The following is a 9,984-nucleotide window of genomic DNA, read 5'->3' as shown; positions in this document are numbered from 1 at the left end:
GTGTAGAAGTAGGAACCGTTCCCGACACGATGGGATTCCTCAGCAACTAAACAGGGCCGCCAGTAGCCCAATGATCCAGGGCCAACAGGATGAATGGAGCAAGGGGGGGTGGTAACCAGGAGTTCGCAGGAAGCCTGGCGCCAGAGCTGAAGGTGCCCGGCTCCCTTACAGGGGACCCTTAGGCCTGCCCGGTAGGCAGCACTCACCACTCTGGGTGGGTCGCCTTAGTTTAGGAGCTTAAAAATGTACTTGAGCACTGGTCCTAGCATACAGCAGGGCAGGGTTGAGGAGGGGTGCTGGGGGGGCTGGGTCGTGCGAAAGAAAGACAGCCCTGCAGAAGGAGCTGGGGGAGGGGGTTTGTGCTCTCTTCCGGGACAGTCTGCCCCTGGATAGCACACACTCACCCGTCCTGATGGGATTCCTCAGCAACTAAACAGGGCCGCCAGTAGCCCAATGATCCAGGGCCAACAGGATGAATGGAGAAACGGGGGATGGTATCTAGGAGGGCGCAGGAAGCCTGGCGCCAGAGCTGAAGGTGCCCGGCTCCCTTACAGGGGACCCTGAGGCCTGCCCGGTAGGCAGGCACTCACCACTCTGGGTGGGTCGCCTTAGTTTAGGAGCTTAAAACTGTACTTGAGCACTGGTCCTAGCATACAGCAGGGCAGGGTTGGGGAGGGGTGCTGGGGGGGCTGGGTCGTGCAAAAGAAAGAGAGCCCTGCAGAAGGAGCTGGGGGAGGGGGTTTGTGCTCTCTTCCGGGACAGTCTGCCCCTGGATAGCAAACACTCACCCGTCCTGATGGGATTCCTCAGCAAGTAAGCAGGGCCGCCAGTAGCCCAATGATCCAGGGCCAACAGGATGAATGGAGCAAGGGGGGGGGGGGTTGGTGACCAGGAGCTCGCAGGAAGCCTGGCGCCAGAGCTGAAGGTGCCCGGCTCCCTTACAGGGGACCCTTAGGCCTGCCCGGTAGGCAGGCACTCACCACTCTGGGTGGGTCGCCTTAGTTTAGGAGCTTAAAAATGTATTTGAGCACTGGTCCTAGCATACAGCAGGGCAGGGTTGGGGAGGGGTGCTGGGGGGGCTGGGTCGTGCAAAAGAAAGACAGCCCTGCAGAAGGAGCTGGGGGAGGGGGTTTGTGCTCTCTTCCGGGACAGTCTGCCCCTGGATAGCACACACTCACCCGTCCTGATGGGATTCCTCAGCAACTAAACAGGGCCGCCAGTAGCCCAATGATCCAGGGCCAACAGGATGAATGGAGCAAGGGGGGGTGGTAACCAGGAGTTCGCAGGAAGCCTGGCGCCAGAGCTGAAGGTGCCCGGCTCCCTTACAGGGGACCCTTAGGCCTGCCCGGTAGGTAGGCACTCACCGCTCTGGGTGGGTCACCTTAGTTTAGGAGCTTAAAAATGTACTTGAGCACTGGTCCTAGCATACAGCAGGGCAGGGTTGGGGAGGGGTGCTGGGGGGGCTGGGTCGTGCGAAAGAAAGACAGCCCTGCAGAAGGAGCTGGGGGAGGGGGTTTGTGCTCTCTTCCAGGACAGTCTGCCCCTGGATAGCACACACTCACCCGTCCTGATGGGATTCCTCAGCAACTAAACAGGGCCGCCAGTAGCCCAATGATCCAGGGCCAACAGGATGAATGGAGCAACGGGGGATGGTATCTAGGAGCGCGCAGGAAGCCTGGCGCCAGAGCTGAAGGTGCCCGGCTCCTTTACAGGGGACCCTGAGGCCTGCCCGGTAGGCAGCACTCACCACTCTGGGTGGGTTGCCTTAGTTTAGGAGCTTAAAACTGTACTTGAGCACTGGTCCTAGCATACAGCAGGGCAGGGTTGAGGAGGGTGCTGGGGGGGCTGGGTCGTGCAAAAGAAAGACAGCCCTGCAGAAGGAGCTGGGGGAGGGGGTTTGTGCTCTCTTCTGGGACAGTCTGCCCCTGGATAGCACACACTCACCCGTCCTGATGGGATTCCTCAGCCAGTAATCAGCTTGTTTGCAGCTGCTCTGGATGCTGGCTCTGCCTCTCTTCACTTTGAAAACAGTGGAGGCTCTGGGGCAGCCATATAGGAACAATTCTCAGCATTCCAACACTGAGAATTGGCATGCAGCATATAAACCATTTTTATCTGAGTAACAGCCTGGAAATATCCCTGTGTATGGCAGTGGGAATTTTCCATGCTCTCCTTTCTGTGCAAGTATAGTAGACCTGCTCCTGCCACCTGTCCAGGCAGGTAGCACAAAGCCATGGGGATGGGCATAGTCCCAAAGGAGCGATGCCTCTGCCCGACTCTAGAAAACAAAGCCCACCCCAGCTGCTACCAAACCATACTTATTTCTGTTCTTTTTTCATTACTTTAAAAATACTACCAATCAAATTTCCCACTTCCTCCCCTCCTCTCACTTCCCTTCCACTCCTCTCACACACCCTCCAGTCCTAAGAGACTAAGAGAGGGCAAGCCACCCTGCCCTGTGGGAAGTCCAAGACTCTTCCCACTACATCCAAGCTGAGCAAGGTATGCATTCAAAGAGTACAGGATTCCAAAAAGCCAGTACATGCAGTAGAGACAAATACCAGTGCCATTGTCATTGGCCTCTCAGTCTGTCCCAACTGTAAACCACATTAAGAGGGACCTGTTTAAGCCCATGCTCATTCATTCCCAGTCCAGCTGGAGTTAGTGAGCTCCCATTTGCTCAGGCACACTGTTTCAGTGGGTGAACCCACCTGTGGTTCCTACTTCCTTGCTCATATTTTTCTGCCTCCCATTCTTCAACTGGACCTTTGGAGCTCAGTCCAGTGCTCTGATGTGGCCTCATTGCCAGATGAAGGTTCTATGGTAATATTCAAGAGTCTTCAGTCAGAACAAGGCCAGTTCCAACACTCGCTCCTCCACTGCACAGGGTCCTAGCTGTGATCATCCTGGTATACTTCTGGGAACCCCTCCAAAGCCAATCCTCTTGCCAACCCCAAAATAACTCCCTCAATTATTATATCTCTGTCCCTGCTCCCATATCTGTCCTTCCTCCATCTCAAGCATCTCACTCCCCAATATCTCCCCAACCCTCTCCTTCTCCCCTTCCTCATATCCATCACCCCCATGCTCCCAACTTTTGCCTGGTGATCTTGTCTGCTTCCAATTTCCAGGTGGATCTATCTATATATGATTTTCTTTGGGTTCACCTTATTACTTAGCTTCTCTAGGATCATGAACTATATGATCAATGTCCTTTTTTATGGCTAAAATCGACTAATGAGTGAGTACATACTATATTCATATTTTGGGGTCTTGGTTATCCCTCTCAGGATAGTGTTTTCTTTTTTTTTTTCTTTTTTTTTTTGGTTTTTCGAGACAGGGTTTCTCTGTGGTTTTGGAGCCTGTCCTGGAACTAGCTCTTGTAGACCAGGCTGGTCTCAAACTCACAAAGATCCGCCTGCCTCGGCCTCCCAAGTGCTGGGATGAAAGGCGTGCGCCACCACCACCTGGCCTCAGGATAGTGTTTTCTACTTCCATCCATTTGCATGCAAAATTCAAGATGTCATTGTTTTTTATCACTGAGTAGTACTCTAATGTGTAGTTGTGCCACACTTTCTTTATAAATTATTCATTTGAGGGGCATCTAGTTTGTTTTCAGGTTCTGGCTATTACAAATAATGTTGCTATGAACATAGTTGTACCAATGCTTTTGTAGTATGATTGGGCATCTTTTGGGTATATTCCCAAGAGTGGTATTGCTGGATCCTGAAGTAGGTTGAATCCCAATTTTCTGAGAACCTGCCACACTGATTTCCGCAGTGGTTGCACAAGTTTGCATTTCCAACAGCAATGGATAAGTGGTCCCCTTACTCCCCATCCTCTCCATCATCAGCTATCATTGGTGTTTTTGATTTTAGCCATTCTGACAGGTGTAAGATGGTGCCTCAAAATTGTTTTGATTTGCATATCCCTGGTAGCTAAGGAAGTTGAACATGTCGTTAAGTATCTTTTGGTCGTTTGAAATTCTTCTGTTGAGAATTCTCTGTTTAGTTCAGTAATTCGTTTTATAATTGGGTTATTTAGAATTTTAATGTTTAGTTTCTTGTGTTTTTATATATTTTGGAGATCAGACCTTTGCTGTGAGGTTGGTGAAGATCTTATCCTCATTCAATATGTTGGATTTTTGTCTTATTGTCTGTGTCCTTTGCTTTATAGAAGCTTCTCAGTTTCAGGAGGTCCCATTTATTCATTGTTGCTCTTATTGTCTGTGCTCCTAGGGTTATATGTAGGAAGTGGTCTCCTGTGCCCATGCATAGAAGTCTACTTCCCACTTTCTCTTCTATCAGGGTCAGTGTGGTTGCATTTATATTGAGGTCTTTAATCCATTTGGACTTGAGTTTTGTGCATGGTGATCGATATGGATCTATTTTCATTCTTCTACAGGTTGACATCCAGTTGTGCCAGCACCATTTGTTAAAGATTCTCTCTTTCTTCCTATGTATAATTTTAGCTCCTTTGTCAAAAATCAGGTGTTCATAGGTTTGTGTATTAATACCCGGGTCTTCATTTCAATTCCATTGGTCAACATCTCTGTTTTTATGCCAATACCAAGCTGTTTTCATTACCATAGCTCTGTAATAGAGTTTGATGTCAGGGATCGTAATGCCTCAGGAAATTTCTTTATTTTATAGTATCATTTTGACTATCCTGGGTTTTTTGTTTTTTCATATAAAGCTGATTATTGTTGTCTCAAGGTCTGTGAAGAATTTTGTTGGTATTTTGATGGGGATTGCATTGAATCTATAGATTGCCATTGGTAGGATTGCCTCAGTGTCTGTAGTTATGTCCCCTTTTCATTTCTGATTTTTGTTAATTTGGGTGTTTTCTCCACCTTTTGATTAATTTGGATAAGGGTTTGTCAATCTTGTTGATTTTCTCAAAGAACCAGCTCTATGTTTCGTTGATTCTTTGAATTGTTTTCTGTGTTTCCATTTTGTTGATTTAAGCTCTCAGTTTGATTATTTCCAGTCTTCTACTCCTCCTGCATGAGTATGCTTCTTTTTTTCTAGAGCTTTCGGGTGTGCTGTTCAGTCACTAATGTGAGCTTTCTCCATTTTCTTTATGTGGGCACTTAGTGTTATGAACTTTCCTCTTAGCACTGCTTGCATAGTGTCCCATAGGTTTGGGTATGTTGTGTCTTTATTTTCATTAAATTCAAGGAAGTCTATAATTTCTTTCTTTATTTCTTCCTTGACCCAGTGGTGGTTTAGTAGTTGACTGTTTATGAGTTTGTAAGCTTCCTGGGGCTAGTATTGTTCTTAAATATTAACTTTACTCCATGGTGATCTGATAAGACACAGGTGGTTACTCCAATTTTTTTGTATCTGTGGATGTTTGCTTTGTTACCAAGTATGTGATCAATTTTTAAGAAGGTTCCATGAGATGCTGAGAAGAAGGTATATTCTTTCTGTTTGGGTGGAATGTTCTATAGATGTCTGTTAAGTCCTTTGATTCATTACATCTCTTACTTCTTTTATTTCTCTGTTAAGTTTCTGTCTGGTTCATCTGTCCATTGGCGAGAGAGGAGTGTTGAAGTCTCCTACTATTAGTGTGTGGTGTTTGATGTATGATTTGAATTTTAGTAATGTTTCTTTTACACATGCGGGTGCTTTTATATTAGGGGCATAGATATTCAGGATTGAGACTTCATCTTGATGAATTGTTCCTGTTATGAGTATAAAGTGTCCTTCTCCATCTCTCCTGATTGATTTTACTTTGAAATAAATTTTTTTAGATATTAGTAGAGCCACACCTGCTTGTTTCTTAGGTCCCTTTGATTGAAAAACCTTTTCGCAGCCCTTTACCCTTGGGTAGAGTCTGTCTTTGCAGTTGAGGTGTGTTTCTTGTCAACAACAGAATGTTGGATTCTGTTTTTGTATCCATTCTCTTAACCTGTGCTTTTTTATAGGTGAATTGAATCCATTAATATTAAGTGATATTAATGAGCAGTGGTTGTTAACTCTGCATATTTTCTGATGGTAGTGTTTGTGTGCTTCCCTTCTTTGAATTGTGTTGATGGAGTGTTATCAGATGTCTGTGCTATTGTGGGTGTTGTTAGCTTCCTTGGGTCGAGGTTTTCCTTCTAGTTCTTTCTGTAAGACTGTGTTTGTGGCTACGTATTGTTCAAATCTGTTTTTGTCATAGCATATCCATCAATGGTGAAAGAAAGCTTTGCCGGGTATAGTAGTCAGGGTTTGCATCTATGGGCTCTGCAGCACATCTATCCAAGACCTTCAGGCTTTCATGGTTTCCATTGAGAAGTCAGGTGTAATTCTGATAGGTTTACCTTTATATGTTACTTGACCTTTTTCCTTTGCAGCTCTTAAAAATCTTCCTTTACTCTGTATGTTTTGTGTTTTGATTATTATTTGAATTTTTTTCTTGGACTGCCCTCTCTTTGGTCCCCTCAGCTCTGGATCAGGCTGTGTTTGAGGATACCAAGGACCTCATGGGCAAAAGATTAACTCTGTTCTTTTGTCCTCTTTAGGCTTTCACAGGTTTTACATGGATTTAGTCCACCATTCTGGAGCACCAATTTGTTGCATGTAGCTGTTTGTTTGTCCCAGCACCCAAAACCACAATAAGCACACAGAACTGTATAATTAAATCACTGCTTGGCTCATTAGCTCTATCTTCTTATTGGCTAACTCTTACATCTTATTTTAACCCATTTCTATTAATCTGTGTATTGTCAGGTGGCAGTGATATACCAGCAAAGATTTGGCATGTCTGACTCTGGTGCTTCCATGGTGTCTATCTGGCTCTGCCCTTCTTTCTCCCAGCATTCAGTTCTGTCTTCCCTGCCTACTTAAGTTCTACCCAATCAACAGGCCAAGGCAGTTTCTTTATTCATTATTGGTAATGACAATACAGTGGCAACTCCCACATCAGACAACAGACGGGATGTGGGCAACTGCATCAGGTTTCAGGGGCTATGACTTCCTTTATTATTACATTTGTGTGTGTATATGTGTATGTGTGTGTGTATGTTTGTATGCATGTATGTATGTATAGAGTTCAAGTTGCTCTCCTACCATGCAGTTCCTAGTGATTGAATTAAGTTGCCAAGGTAGGGAGCAAGTGCCTTTACCTCTTTAGCCATCTCACCAGCCCCACAACAGACTTTATAAGGAATGAGTTCACAAGCATCTGAATAGAAATAAGGGAATACTATTAACTCCAAGGTTGTCTGTAGGAACCTCTTCCCTCAAAGTCAGCTATGGTTCCTGGACTGGGTCATGTTAGGGGTGAGAAAATGCCAAATAAAAGAAATTGAGGCAGAAATCATAAGATAGAATCAGATCTGGTTGCTCATGCTGAAACAGCCAAACAGCCCAGAGTTTATTTTAGAACTTGCTTATAATCAAAGGCAGAAGAAAGCGCAACACAGTCAGTCAGTATCTAACCACAAGACCATTCCTGTCCTTGAGTGAGCAGCCTCCTATCTAACATGCACTTGCTGCTCTGAAGTAGCCTCACTCTGGATCTTGATGTTCCTGAGGTTTGACGTCAGCTGTATGCTGACCTCCCCACAGCTTGCCTGGGGGGAGGTCTCTATTTCTGTAACCCAGTGCAAGGAAGTTCAGAGAAGTCTTTTCTATAGTGAGACCCATGTGTTGAGAGGCTTGGAGATGTGCTTTAGGACAGATGGGAGGAGGAGCACATCAGCCCAGGAACTTTGATTCTGAGTTTGCTGGTGACATGGTGAACTGAGAAGACTATACTGTGTATAATAGTGGGCGTTTAGCTCACATGTATGTCTATGCACATGACCTTCAGTGACCCTGGTAACTGGAAAAAAGCTTCAGTTCCCAGAGACTGAAGTTATAGACAATTCTAAGATGACATGTGGTGGTGGAAATGGAACTGGAGCCCCAGAAATAGCAGCCAATCTCTTAACCTCCAAGCAATCTCAAGCCTTTTATACATACAAACCAAAGGAGAGTCCTGAGTCAATGGAAGGAAGGAAATGCTATCAGCTGACATTGAAAAGTCAGTTGTACATTTTTTTAAAAGAATGCTAAGAAGTAGGTTTGGGCCAGACAGTGGTGGTACACACCTTTTAATCCCAGCACTCGGGAGGCCAAGAGAGGTGGATTTCTGAGTTTAAGACCAGCTTGCTCTACAGAGCAAGTTCCAGAACAGCCAGCAGTATGCAGTGGAACCCTGTCTAAAAAAATGAAATGAACAGCAGAAACAAAAAGAAAAAGAAGTAGGTTTCAGGCCATGTTGAATCTGAGCTGTTCTAGAGAATTCTGACAAGGCACTGAGTGTATGGCTGGAGTTTAGAACAGAGGATCCAAATGGACACACTCTATTTTAGTGACCCAATGTGAATAGAAGTAGAACTTTGTCACATTTAGGAAAGGAAAGAATTCGGGGATTGGTGGTAGCATTTCTGGGAGCAAGGAAGGGAGTGGGGATCAGCTTAGGAACACTGGACTCATCTCTCAGACTGAGATGGGCATTGCAAACACAGATAAGGTTATCATGTTCATGGATTAGAACTGTATTTGGCAAGGTACCAAGAATGCCAAAAGATCCTGACCTAAGGGTGGGTAAGAAGGCAGAACAGTAAGGTAATGTGACAGTGAGACAGGGACCTATAACTGTGATCATTCTGCAGACAGTGGTAATCCACAGTGGGGTAATTTGGGCTGGTGGATAAGGTTATAGGTAAATGGGAGGGTTAGGGACAACTGCAGGACTTTCAAAACTGGATTTTGATGGCTGGGATAATGGGGTACAGCCTGAGCAGTACATTTGGGAAAGACTCAGGTATCAGTTGTGTGATAATGTTTGTCTTAAGCTTCCTTCAGAATTGAGGATGGAGCTAGTCACTAGTTAACCATAGAGGTCTGGAGGTCTGTAAAGAGAGAAAGTAGAGAAGGATATGGCTGACCAGTGTCAGGATCTCAGCCCATTTGTCCAGGAACAGAAGAGGTAGGGAATCATGGGTGGCAGCGCTCTTGTTACTCTCAACTGTCAGATTTTTACCCCAATATCTGACTACCGGTTTTTATTGATAAGATCATTTAGGTTTATGCTTCATCTTGTGTCCAAGTGTTGGGTCACAAATTCATGAAAAATCTGTTTGCCAGTGGCTTCTCAACCAACACACACTGGAGATACATGTGGGATCTGCATCCAGTGTAGTCACCAGCTGGCTTTTCCTTTCTTCCCCAAGCCCTCTGGGAAAATCTGGGATTTTCTTGTTGCAGCCATATCAGGACCAGCCAAACTGTTTGAACATGCCTGAAAAGGGGAGTGAGGGTTGAGAACAAAAGAGACAAAAGACAGAAGATAGACTCTGGAGGGCTTCCAATGAATACTGTAACAGACTCAAGTTTATTTCTTATATCTCTTTTATACCCAAAGCGAAAGGGAAGGGCAAAAGGCTTCCTTACCAATGATACAAGGAAAAAGCAAGCATAATTACCTCCTTAATACTTGCCAATGAGGACAGAGACTGCTTCTTAGTTTCCCGGCCACATAGACTGGAACTAAGCACACAGAAACTCTATTAATTACAACACTGCTTATCCTATTATCTTATCCATATTTCTAGCTAGCTCTTATATCTTAGGGGGGGTGTGGTTTTCAAGGAAGGATTTCTCTGTAGCTTTGAAGCCAGTCCTGAAATTACCTTTTGTAGATGAGGGAGGCTCCAAAGCCACAGACATCTTCCTGCTCCTGCTTTCCAAGTCCTGGGATTTAAAGGAATGCTCCACCACCATCACACCTCTTATATATTAAGTTAACCCATTTCTATTAATCTGTGTATCACTATGTGGCTGTGGCCTACTGCCAGGTCAGTCCAATATCCTACATCTGTCTCCTGCTGATGGCATCCATTGACTCCTCCTACTCTCCACTCCTCTCTCTGCTTGGAACTCCCACCTTGCCCTACTTGGCCCTGCAATAGGCCCAAAGCAACTCCTTTACTAACCAATGGTATTCACC

Source organism: Microtus pennsylvanicus, chromosome 1, assembly GCF_037038515.1.
Source record: "Microtus pennsylvanicus isolate mMicPen1 chromosome 1, mMicPen1.hap1, whole genome shotgun sequence".
Lineage (NCBI taxonomy): Eukaryota > Metazoa > Chordata > Mammalia > Rodentia > Cricetidae > Microtus > Microtus pennsylvanicus.
Note: the sequence above shows the minus strand (reverse complement) of the source record.